This window comes from Schistocerca americana, chromosome 5 (genome assembly GCF_021461395.2).
Source record: "Schistocerca americana isolate TAMUIC-IGC-003095 chromosome 5, iqSchAmer2.1, whole genome shotgun sequence".
Classification (NCBI taxonomy): Eukaryota; Metazoa; Arthropoda; class Insecta; order Orthoptera; family Acrididae; genus Schistocerca; species Schistocerca americana.
This window is the reverse complement of record NC_060123.1, coordinates 139,751,192-139,764,262: the sequence shown is the minus strand read 5'-3', so window position 1 is coordinate 139,764,262 and position 13,071 is coordinate 139,751,192.

The window sequence follows — 13,071 nt, the reverse complement described above, 5'->3', positions numbered from 1 at the left end:
CGACTGCTGCCTGTGTCGCTCACTGCTGACTAATAACACAACTATCTCTTTCTATCTGGATTGACCTTCGCCAATAAAACTCTCCCTATGCCTTGATGAAGTCAAGGACTCCTATCCGCCCCTAGTCTAACTATTGGTGTGGTACACCTGTCAGATAACCAGTCCACTGCGATGCCACTCAGTATTCGCTTGCAGGCGTTTAACTAGTACTCTGTCCGTGTTCACACCTCACAATAAGTGTGGCAGCCAACACAGTGAACAATGGTTAATCGCGAGCGACTCAGTATAGAGTATCACTCCGATTCGCTAACGACAGAGGTGCCCTCCCAGTGAAGTACTGATGAGAGACTTTGTTCCTCACACTTTGCGTACACATACGAGCGCACTCGCTCTCGTTACGTGTTCCCACTCCAAGAGCGACAATGGAACGGCCCCTTTTTTCTGGAAAAGTTTCAAGGGTATATCATTCGCTGTCATCCCTCACTCCTCTGGCTCTTTGCGTCAGAAATATTCCGCCAATCAGCGTTGCTCTTTTAAATGGGAGAATGACATTTTGTTTAAGTCGACCAATGCGGAAAGGTGTAGCATCTCTGTTAGGCGTATACTGTCCTGTGACAACTCCATAACTGCACAGTCCGTCCATCAAAAAATGCGTCTTCTGGGTCCTCGCACACAATGTGGTGGAATTTGCCTTTAAGTTGGACACAGTGATTGTAATCCTTTCGCTCTGGCAAAAGCTGTCCTCTCTCTGGGAGGTCGTTCTGGCCAAAGGAGGCGTGCGCCGACCCTTCCGTCTGAAGGGATGGGCCTCCCAGTAGGCCGGCCGCCTCCCTAGAACGAAAATTCCTGTGGCCGTCATGTTGTGTACACCAACCTCGACTTTTTCAACCTCGGTGCACACTTGAAATTTACTTATTAGATTTGCATATCGCTTACATGAATTCACACAAAATTGAATCTACCTTATCGAGTTTGGGTTCGAATGAAGCGTCTTGATGTGCAGAATACGATTGTGAGGACGGAATATGTAAAAAATGAAGGTCAGGAGACCACGACACCTTACACCTGCTATCTCTCCTTTGCCAGCAGTACGATATCCTAGTCATAAAGCAGCTCTGGCTGCAGGGATAAGTAAACATAACAGGATAAAAGAGAAACTTTCCCTTCCGTTTACACTTTATCCGCTTTTGGCTACACAGACGTAAATCAGTGTGGTAGCAGAGAATTCTTTTCTGCATGCAATTCGATGGACCACCTTGTCGTTGCCTCATTAAGGCTTGCGAGCAACCAGACAAGAAGAGTCAAACAATTCATTATATTTCAGATAATTATTTTTATCTTAAGCATAATTCGGCATTTGTTATTCAACTTCCACAAAAATACGAGTAGTATAAGATTGTTTACGGCTATACTAACAGTATCTATCGAGTATAAGAATAACTAAATGTTTAACCACATAGATATTTCTTCCCTCCTCCTCTTCATTCTCGTAGAGAAGGATGCTATGGATGCACGTTTTCTGGTGAGTCATGGGCTGAATGAGAGTTACAACTCGTTGCCTGAAATATCTGTAAGTGACAAGTATATATATAAAAGCATTTGCGCGTGGGCCTTAACCTGGCCAGAGTGTTTTGCTGTCCAAACTGCAACAAAGCCTTCCTTCTCCCGGTAATCTTTCGCAAATAGGAGCTATACTCTGGGAGAAGAGCTGTCTGTCCCGGGGGGCAGACAGTTGTTTTCACTGGTGATCAGAGCCCTACATGTCCATTGCGAAGCAAACAGTGAGCGACTAGGACAATTATAAAAGAGGGCCACTAGCTTCAATTATCTGCTTCTTGTTAACATTCCACTAATCTTCTGCTGACCTTCCATGAAATTATTTGTCAGTACTACTCTTCCTCTTATGTTAGCTCTTTTAGTAGGCTGTGAGATGATAAATCTCATTCTCACTATTCAGTCTGCGCCGAACTTCCTTTTAGAGGGTGTAACTAAATTCCCTTTACAAATTTTGAGAACAGTTTCCTTACACCAAAACATGAAAAAAGTCTATTTATCGTGAGCTTTAGAAAGCATAACTTAAGTGCTATGAGCACTTGTTCTCATTCGATACCGTGTACACTTCTACTGCAAGCTGTTTCCTTTCCATATTTTGGGAGGAGGTGGTATGGACCAAAGCAAGAAAGAAACGCCCAGTGAATAAGGGCTCTAAAATGCGTACCTGACGAGCTGCGAACACTTGTTTGTCTTTGACACTGCGAAACACTTGTATGGCAAGCTCTTTGGTTCCGATATTTTGGGAGTACGGACCAAAACAAGAAACAACGTTACCAGCAAACACGAGCTCTAAAATGCGTTTCTTAAGAGCCATGATCATTTGTTCGATGGAAGAGATGTGTTTCGTAGTAGCGGAGATGAAGAAGTGCGCACAGCTCTTAAGATATGCTTGTTAGAGACCATGTTTACTAGACATTTCATTTCTTTTTTTATCTTTACTACCTCCTCCAAGACTACGGAATGCAAAGAGTTTGCAGTAGAAGAGATGTTTTCATAGCATCAAAGATGAACAACAGCTCATAGCTCTCAAGGTGCGCATTGTAGACCAATGTTTACTAGATGTTTTCCTTTTTTCCTGAAAGGAACCTGTCCTCAAAGTCTGTAAAGGGAGTTTAGCTACGTCCTGTATTAGGAGATGACTATTTTGTTGTTGTTTACTTAAATAGTGGTAATGACGCCCTCTTAATTCAGCCAGTAAAGAAATTCCTGAGTCATTGGGAATTTTACGCACTTCATTCACTGGTAGAGCACAAAAATATATTTTATACAGTTTCCATCACATACCAGCCAATTAAGCCTGTTTTTTATTAATTAAAAGACCCTGCAATAAGAAACTCATTTAAAATTCAATGCCAACTAAATTACATAAAAATTAAAAATTAATTTTGACTCAAACAAACTAAATATTCTTTAAGGCAAATACGCGCCCTGTATAATGCGCAGAATGTTATAAGGCTAAAGGCGAAATAAAGGCAGGCGTACATCTAAATAACAGTACCTGATCAGATCAGAACGGCACCAATTCACTAAACATTTCATTGCGCCTCCAGTTGAAATACATGACCAATCTCTTAATCTAAAAATCAGAAGAATTAAGGGAAGAGGGACAAGAACAGGTAAAGCATATGCTAATGCACTCCTCCAACATAACATTAGAAATAAGCTTTCATCTGGAACGCATTGGCTAAAGGTTCACAAGTACCACGGATACATGAGTATAATACACAAAACAAATTATAATGAAGTATCAGTTTAAAATGTCTACCAAATCTTGCAATAAAACTGCCCTTCTAAAACAATGGAAACACTGGTAGCTATGCCCCACAAACAGAAGAAAGACAGACCAAATAGAATGTGAACACTGCCCTGAGGGCTCGGCACCCTTCTGATAAATCACAGCACAAACCACGTCGGCACTCTATAACTTACTCAGGACAGCGTAATCCCAAAATTTGCCGCCCGCCAAGGGCTAACACCAAGGGGGAAGGGGCCCCACGAAAACCTCGTTACAGCTTCGTTCCTCATCTCATACTCCACCGAAACCGGCTACCATGCCCGGAGCCACCACACCAGAGGGCGCTGCGCTACAATGGCAAAATGTTAGTCAAAGATCATATGAACAGTGACATCAATACATTGCGAGAAAGCCACCACTGGTCATTTACCTTCATATTGTGTAACTACCAAGTGCCTGTTCGCTCCAATCACAGTTAATAACTCTGCAGCACTAGCAGAAAGGTCATTTACCGTTAGTGACGGTGGATGTGATGTCGATCGGTGACCACTGTACCCTACATGTTGGATTTCTCTCTGTACTGACCCGGTACAAAATGGTTTCCGGTGCACCACATTCGTAGCAGTGGCATTCTGACTCAAAGTACTGTATGGCTGTGCAGAGATGTTATAACATTCGCCCAACGCAGTGGATTACGCGCATGGAAACATCGCTTATGCAATACTGAAGATGAACCCTACACAATGTTACCCTCGGAAAACTAAATCTGTGCTTTCGCAAGTTGTCGTCACACCGGTCGGGAGAGATGAAGCGCGATTGATAAGTGGTGCATTACCCAGCGCTCCTATCACGAGAGAGGCCAGAGACACACCGACAAGCAACAAGCTGACAAAGCCCTGTCGACAGCATGCATTTAGGCCGCCGCTGACTGGAGTGCCTCACTGACCCACTCATTCTAGTTTGGCGTCTGTCATCCACTTGCAGAGCGGGGTCAGTTCATATTGCAGGCTATAACAGCACATAGCGTCCAGATTAGTAACTATAGCGAGACTAAAGTTTGTACGAGAGTGAGTCAAATGAAAACCTTAAATTTGTAATACCAAATCGAAATTTCGCGCCGTTATCCTGTAAGTTGGTAAGCGTGCTACAAACAGCGTGCAGAATGGCCTGTAGGTGGCAGCATAGTGCAGATGCACACATGCCGTGGTAGTATCAGTTTAAAAATGGCCGCCCCACTTGCGACTTGCACCAGGGAAGAGCAACGTTCTGTTATTCGTTTTTTGCGTAGTGAAGGTATGAAAATTATTCATCAACGAATGAAGGTTCAGTACGGCGATGCATGTTCGTCACAGTAGCAAGTCTACGAATGGAGTAGGAAGTTCGCAAATGGTGTGACTTCAGTGGAAGATGCTCCTCGTCCAGGTGAGGCACAACGAACAGTCATTCTACAGAACATTGCAGCAGTTGAAGCCACAGTGAAAGAACACCGCCGAGTGACACTGATTGACATTGCAGCATGTTTATAGATTAGTCATGGGTCAGCACACCACATTGTGCATGATGTGCTCCAGTTTCACAAAGTGTCTGCAAGATGGATGCCACGGCACCTGACTCCTGAAATGAGAGAACGACGTGTTGATGCTTGTGAAGAACTTCTTCGGTGCTTTGAACGAGAAGGTGATGGCTTCCTTGTAAGAATCATTACTGGGGACGAAACTGGGTTCACTTCCACCAACCGGAAACGAAGAGAGCGAGCTAGGAATGGCGCCATTCCTCATCACCAAAACCAAAGAAGTTTCGATCAGAATCATAAGCAGGGGAGGTTATGCTGACTCTCTTTTGGGACGAAAAAAGCGTCATTTTGGAGTATTACTTGTCTAGAGGGACCACTGTCACCAGTGCATCATACACAGATCTCCTAAAAAAGCATCTGCGGCCTGCAATCAAATCAAAGTAACATGGATTGCTGTCAGCAGGTGTCCTTTTGCAACATGACAGTGCAAGGCCCCACACTGCACGTACAACAGTTGCAACAATAACAGACCTGCATTTTTAGCGTCTTTCTCATCTACCATACTCACCAGATCTTGCCCCAAGTGATTTCCATCTGTTTGGACTACTCAAAGAGCAATGGGAGGAAAGAAGTTCCGTTCTGATGAAGAGGTACGCCACGCGGTGCATGAGTGGTTGCGCGGACTACCAAAAGATTTTTTTTCTAAAGGAATTTATGCATTTTGTAAGCGCTGAAGGACTTGCACTGAGATTACGTTGAAAAGTGTTACAGCTTTGTACCACTTCTGCCCAATAAATAATATTTAAAAAACATTCAAGGTTTTCATTTTACTCAGCCTCGTAATAGCAAGATTACCGATACTGTCTGCAAGAGGACTATTACTGATGAGCTTGTACCACGAACATGGACTCTATTCAAGGTAAATAGCACCTTCATGTAAATAAAGAACTGTATTACCCACGTGCGCATTTGTGTTGGTAGAAAGAGGATGCCAGATACCTATAACAATATCCTCTACCTTGCTTCTTTGCGGTACAATACTCTACAGAATTCCTCTGTAATCTCCGACAGGCTATGATTAGTCTGTCTTGCACTGATTACAACCACCGCGTTCAAAGTCAGTTAATTGGCAGCATGCTGTCCTGCTTATTGCACAACTGTCTACTAGACTGCTTTGGTATCGTCGCTAAACTAGCGTCATACGCCAGATATAGACGCAATATTCGGACACCATATACGGCAATGGGGCAATACTTTGCGTTGGTATCAGCCACTCAGTTCAATTTAAATTACCGTACTACAATATTTTAATTTTTTTCGCTGTAGATTTATGGTTCATACACTAGCGTTGGAAACTTTTGAACGAAAGCAACTTTCGCATGATGTGCCCAACGAAGAAACAATAGCTGCAGTATACTACAGAAGGTAACTGAAAGAAGCACACAATGAGACAAACAGGAATGACGGTCTGTTCAAGGGCAATAACTAAAATGAAGCCATTGCGGTTGGCAAAAGATGGAAAAGGTCTCTAAACTGAGTGTGTGATCACCGCAGTTGGCATACATGCTCTGCAACATGTTCCCATGCTGGCCACAAGTTTGGGAAGGAGATCATTTGGAGGGCGTTCCATTTCTCCATCGGTGCGGTTGGTAACTGCGTTGCGGATGTGCAGCAGTACGTCTCCCTAGCACCTCCCACGTATGCTGTATGGTATTTCAATTGGGGGAAGGTGGAGGCCAGTCCATTTGCAGAGTATCCTCTTGTTTCAAGAGCTCCTCCTGTCACGTCCGAAGACCTTTTTAGTTAGATATCAGAGTATATGTGGAATAGCGTCCTACGAAACTTCTTAGCAGATATCAACGTGTGTAAGCGAGTAGCAACCCAAATGGCCAGCATGTTTGCTGCAGAGCTGGATACAGCTGGAAGGGAGTTATCACTTGAAGGTCAGCCAAGGCGCCAGCACGCGGCTATCACTTGTTAAAGCACCAGTTAAGGCGAGGTCGAGTTCACGCTTGTGATACGAAGCATACAACCACCATACTTTTCTATTAGGCGAAAATTATTTATCACGCATAGACGGAATGTTTGCGAAAGATAATGAAACAAGTAAAGTACAATCAGATCTGACTGCAAAAAGGTTCTTAATAAGAGTATAAAAGGGAGGCCTGGGCAGTATCAAATAGGTAATCAAGCTAGAGAGTTCAGAGGATCACATTTATAGTGAGGATCAGAAGGAGTGTGAGATGGCAGCCGGTGTTGATAGAGCATTAACTCTTTATCCTTGAGAAAACAGTAACAATCATGGCAGCATAAGTACTACTTATAGATGAATTGCAATTTCACATGTGTGTTATGTATGATTCATTGAATAGCAGTGGACAGAGACAGCACGTATATGTCTCAAATAGCAGTGTAGCGGATCTGATTTGCTATTAGGGACAAGTAACTGCGTAATATGTTTAGTGCGACTTCATACACAATGGTAAGGAAACGTGGGCTACAAAGAGGTGCGGCAACCATCATCATGGAAAGCCTGGACAGGAGCATAATTGATTAGCTAACAAGATAATACAACACACAGAAGATTTTCTTAACTTATATTTGTCCAAGCTATGAAAACTCATTACAAATAATGCAAGAGGAAATATAGCCCTGCTCATACAGTAGCAATTAGGATGAGGCTCGCTGTACTAAGCACGAAAGACGGACTCATAGCGATGGAGATCAAAGTGCATGTGGGGCTTAAGGCTACCGCCGGCCATCGTATTTTGCGGTGGCAGAAAGCATTCGTAGTCCGCAGCCACTGGAGGCATAGCACGGAGGATGTGCACCATGTATCCGACAGATCCTGCACAGCCACTATCGGTATTGGACCGATACTTGCAATTAAATTGCCAACGTTGACCCTGGTAGGATGGTATCTATACATGATACTGTGTAGTACTTGTCTCCTGTGAATTAAGTCAACGGGGCCATTGATTAGCAGTTAGGCCAAGTGATCATTGGTTCAATAGACAGCAGAACAACTGACAACAACTGCATTTGTCTTTCAGTTAGGCACCCCAGGTGGTGCATTTACTAGTGACTAGAACAAGGAACCTGATTACTCTTATCTCTTCATAGTGGAGAGCTCATGTGATATAGGTGAAAAGGGTTTAGGCGGCATAAGTTTGATATCATGTGTGGTATGTATGTTAAGGGATTTATTGGTCAGACACCTCGCATGTAAGAATGGTTACAGGTAAATAAAACTGTTTAAAGAGTTCATATCATTCTGCTACTTTGGCACACCACTGCCCTGTCAAAATTATTTTTATTTGTATGCTTCGTCTGAATGTGGACAGGCCTCTGGCGCCATTTTGTTGTGTGTCCATATTTGCCGTTTGTGCATGTTGTCTTGATCTGTACTACAATAACTGTTGCCACTAAGACTTATGAGATAATCCGATGATAACCATTCCAGGTGAAATGCATTGTAATCGAGTTACTAAACAACAATGTCCAGAATACGAATGTTTTTAATATTAACCATAATTAGGTTGCTGTAGCACCACACAACAATGGAATGGAATAATTTTTACAAAATGTGGCTCAGAGATGACAGAGTGGGATATTTGCCACTTTCAGGTTCGAAAGTGAAACGCACAGTAGAGGAACCTTTGAGAGAGAGGGTAGTAATGGACATGAGAAAATGCTCAGAAGGAAAAGGATGTCATATACAGGATGTACAAAAATGTACCGAATACTTTGTGACGTGGTGACTCATAAAACGAGAAAATAAGTCCAGGAAACATCGGTCCATAAACACACACTTTCCGAGATAAACACGTGCTTATAGGATGGACTGCGTGTCGCTTAGTTGCGAATATTAGCACAGTTGTTGCATTGACGTTCCGTCAAATGTGTCAGGATGGTTATTATGACGTCTTACTCACAGTACTCTACTGGTCTGGAACCAGTCGTGTGGTTCGTGTGTGTTGTAGGCTACGTTACTTTTCGTCATGTTTTTGTGCCTTATCGTACAGTACTTTCAACACCGCGTACGTATCATGCTGTTTTACCTTCTTCCAAACGCGGATTAAGTTACGCGTTTACTGTTATATCGCTGTTTCTACGTACAAATGGTGTAGTAAATTTACATTTACTCTCTTCCATCACTTATTAGCTATGAAAACCTACCACTCGACAAGTGAAACGGCGGATTTAATATTCTGCTATGGTTTAGCAAATGGACGTACCTATGAGCCCGCGCCCTCAGCTCTGAAAAATATCCACGGCGCAAAGTGCCCTCTGACAAGCTATACGGCAGACCTTTCCAGCGTTAGATGCATACGGGTACCCTTGCACCGAGGGAGACTGTCAGTGGAAGGCCCCACATAGTCCGCACAGCTGACATGGAGGAGCGTGTGCTACGTTCAGTGAAAGAAACCTGTGGGACCAGTGTGTGACGATTAGCTGCAGCACAGGGCATGTCTTATTCTCTAATCTGGGGGTACTTCATGAGCCTAAGGCCAGAGGATCATCATGGCACACGGCAGTTCTGTCAATGAGAAGTGTGCTGTAGATCCACTGTTCTAATCCTATATTTACCAATGGAGCAGGGTTAACAAGAGGTGGTGCTGTGAATTTCCTTAACCAGCATGTATGGGCAGGTGTAAATGCCCAAGCAATCCAGGAGAGAGAAGACCAACACCGATTCTCAATATGGGTAGGTGTACTTGGTGAGAGGTTAATAGGGTCATACAAGCTACCACAAAGGTTAAGTGGCGTGCTTTATCCGGATTTTGTCATTAATGTATTGCTTACCTTGCTGGAGGCTGTGGCACTGTAACAACGAACACAAATGTGGTTCATGCATGTTTGTGCACCAGCACACTTTCGTCCCGATGTGCGCGAACATCTTATGCAGACATTTCAGAACTGTTGGATTGGTCAGAGGCCTCACACCTTGGCCTTCTCATTCCGAGACCTAAATCAGTTAGACTTCTGGTTATGAGGATACTTTAAAGAATTGGTCTACGCCGCGCCAGTCAATGATATGTAGACACTACATGGTCACATCTTCAATGCATACCAGCAGGTACAATAGTAATCACTTATATTTCGAAGTGGATCCATAATCATTGGATGTATCTTTCTTGTTTCGGTGAGTACTACGACCCCTCAAAGTATTCAACACTTTATTTAACACCAAGTATACTTCGATAACTTTTTAACCAACATTTCACATTTACAAAAAATAAAACACAACGAGTTTCTAGCCTGTGGCTTAATTAGATCCCACAGAAACTAGACAAGGAGGCGCAAAGAGAAGTGTGTAACTGGTTAATCAAAAGAAAGGACAAATGTGCACTCATATTGCTGTATACAATTGACTCACCCATATTTGTAGAAGACGTCATTTGTAAAGCAAACAATATATATATGTATATACATTTAAAACTTGGTAGGAATGTAGCCACTGCACATATTTGCTGGCAGCAGTGGTCACGAGTATATTCGGTCGCAACAAGATCAGAATCCATGTGGCTATGTGGCACTAGCGAAGGGAGGACCAACTCGTTTGGTGTAAGGCTCTGGTACCTAGTAATGAATCTGCAGCACGAATTTGAGCAGCAGGTGGCATCACAGTGACGCAACGAACTGTCACAAATCTTTTACTTCAAGGACAGCACAGAGACATACTGCCTGTAGTGTGCATTCCACTGACCCCATACCACCGGCATATGCGACATAAGTGGTATCAAGCAAAAGCTCATTGGAGGGCAGGGTGTAGATCTGTTGTGTTTTATGATGATAATCGATTCTGCCCCATGTGTTGATTAGCGGGAGTCTAGTTGAGGGCCGAAAACCGACCAGTTGGTGTGCTACATGCTCTGGACCTACACCTAGAATTACGGTCTGGGCTCGAATTCCGTACGACAGGAGGAGCACTCAAGCAGTTTTCCCATGCAACCTGATGGCAAAACTGTAGTTTAGTGTGGAGATTCGACCTGTTGTGCTGCCATACATTAACAGCATTCCACAGTGTGTTTTCCAACAAGTTAATGTTAGGTCACATACCAATGTAGTAGTCTACCATGCACAACAGAGTGTCGACATGTTGCCTTGACCTCCTTTATCACCAAATCTCTCCACAATCCAACACACATGGGACATCATCAGATCACAATTCCAGCTTCATCTACAAATGTATTAACCATGTGCAACAGGCATTGAACTCCATCCCACAAACAGATATCCTGGATCTATAAAACACAATGCATGCACTTTTGCATTCAACGTTCTGGAGGTTACACCAGTTATTAATGTACTAATGTTTCTCATTTTCAATGGCTTATCTCATACGTACATTAACCTGTGATCTTGCAATGTCAATCGCATAAATATGTTACCTAGACAAAAAATTTCATTACTCTACATTAATTATCTTTTTGTGTTACAATTTTTTCCAACAGTATTTATTTATATTTATAAATACCACCTAAACCTAAAAATATATCCTTAAAATCTTCAGTATCACACTCTACTTATAAGCTATTTCGGTATAACAAAAAATTAATATAACATAAATAAATATTCAAAAATAAAAGTCAAAAGATGAGTCTGAGAACTAGAATAATATCATTCTTGGATATATCGAATTACAGAAATGAAGTATATAGGCCTTGACACTCTGATAAATCTTCTCAGTCATGATCTTAGGACTTTGATGAATAGTAACCTATCTCTAAAGACAAATATCTAACAAACTTAGTTGAAAAAAAGTTATAAATCATACAGAACCAGCAAAACTAAGGAAAGATAACATATGGAAAGAAAATAAATTCTGAGAAAAATCGAACGTAGAGATAAGAAATACAAATAAGAACTGAAACAACAAAAGTAATCGTTAGAAACTTTAAATAATAAGCTAAGCAAATTATATGAGTACCAGGAAAAACCAACCAAGGTAAAACTCTAGCACCAAAAAACAGCAATGATTAATAAATCAGATATTCCAAAAGAAATACAGTAACCATTAACATAAAAATAATCTTGAAAAAAAAGTCATTATCTCTATATACTGAATAATAAATCAACTGAATAAAATAAGAACCACTTTAACCAGTAGAAAAATTTTAAAAAAATAGACAATTAATTAATATTAAGCCAAGAGTGTCAAGGGTTAAATCTTCTGAATAAAACCTAGCTTAAAAAGGCATATCACACAAAGACAATGTGGAAACATTAAAAGAAACAGAAGTTAAAGGTATGCAATTCACAATAGGACCTAATTGACTAACAGGTCTCAGAAGGCTCAACAGTACCAACTTACTGTCGTGTTATCCTCAGCTGACAGGCATCGGTGGATACAGGTATGGAAAGGCATGTGGTCAGCAACTGCTCTCCCACCAATTGTCACGTTTCATTTTTTGTGACTGGTGCCACTACTTCTCAATCATGTAACTCCTCAATTGGCCTCACAGGGGGTGTGTGCACCCTGCTTGGCAACAGCACTTGGCAGACACAGAGGGTGACCAATCCAAATCCTAGTCAAGCCCAACAGTGTTTAAATTTGTTGATCTGATGGTGTGTCCACTGTGGCAATGACATTGGCTCACAATAGAAGCCATAAAATATCTTGAGAATCCTTGAAATTATGAATTATTGAATTTGCATATATAAATAATAACACTTCAAATAATGCATGAGCTAACAATTAAAATAGCAAGCTTCGGATAATCTATTGCCAAACATTTTATTATTTACCCAAGCTGACTTAAAGTAGAAAGACACATTTTTTTTTAAATTCAAATACGAAGTTATTTCCTAGACCCACCATAAATATAGTTATACACCACAATTATAAGTATTAAGTATCAGATTCAAACGAATTAACAACGAAACACAGGCTGTAACAAAAGTGGCCAACGAAACACAAGCTGTAACAAAAGTGAACCTAAGCAGATAATGAAGGAGGAAAAGGTACAGCTCCAGGCAATCAAGCAGAAAAAAGAATTTGAGCTATCTTGGTTACAGCTAGTAAGACACTTACTATAGTAACAAGCTTCATCTTAATGGGTTTGGGATACAATCATAATACTAAATTTAATTGCAAAATTTAATACTTAAGCACTAGAAATTATAATAACAACGTCACTAACACGATTTGAGTAGGCAGTTGACATATCTGCACTACAAGATTCATATTTTGACAGTAAACAACCAAATAACAAGGACCTAAACCCAACCCATCTTAACATAATAAAATTCTAGTTAAATTTGG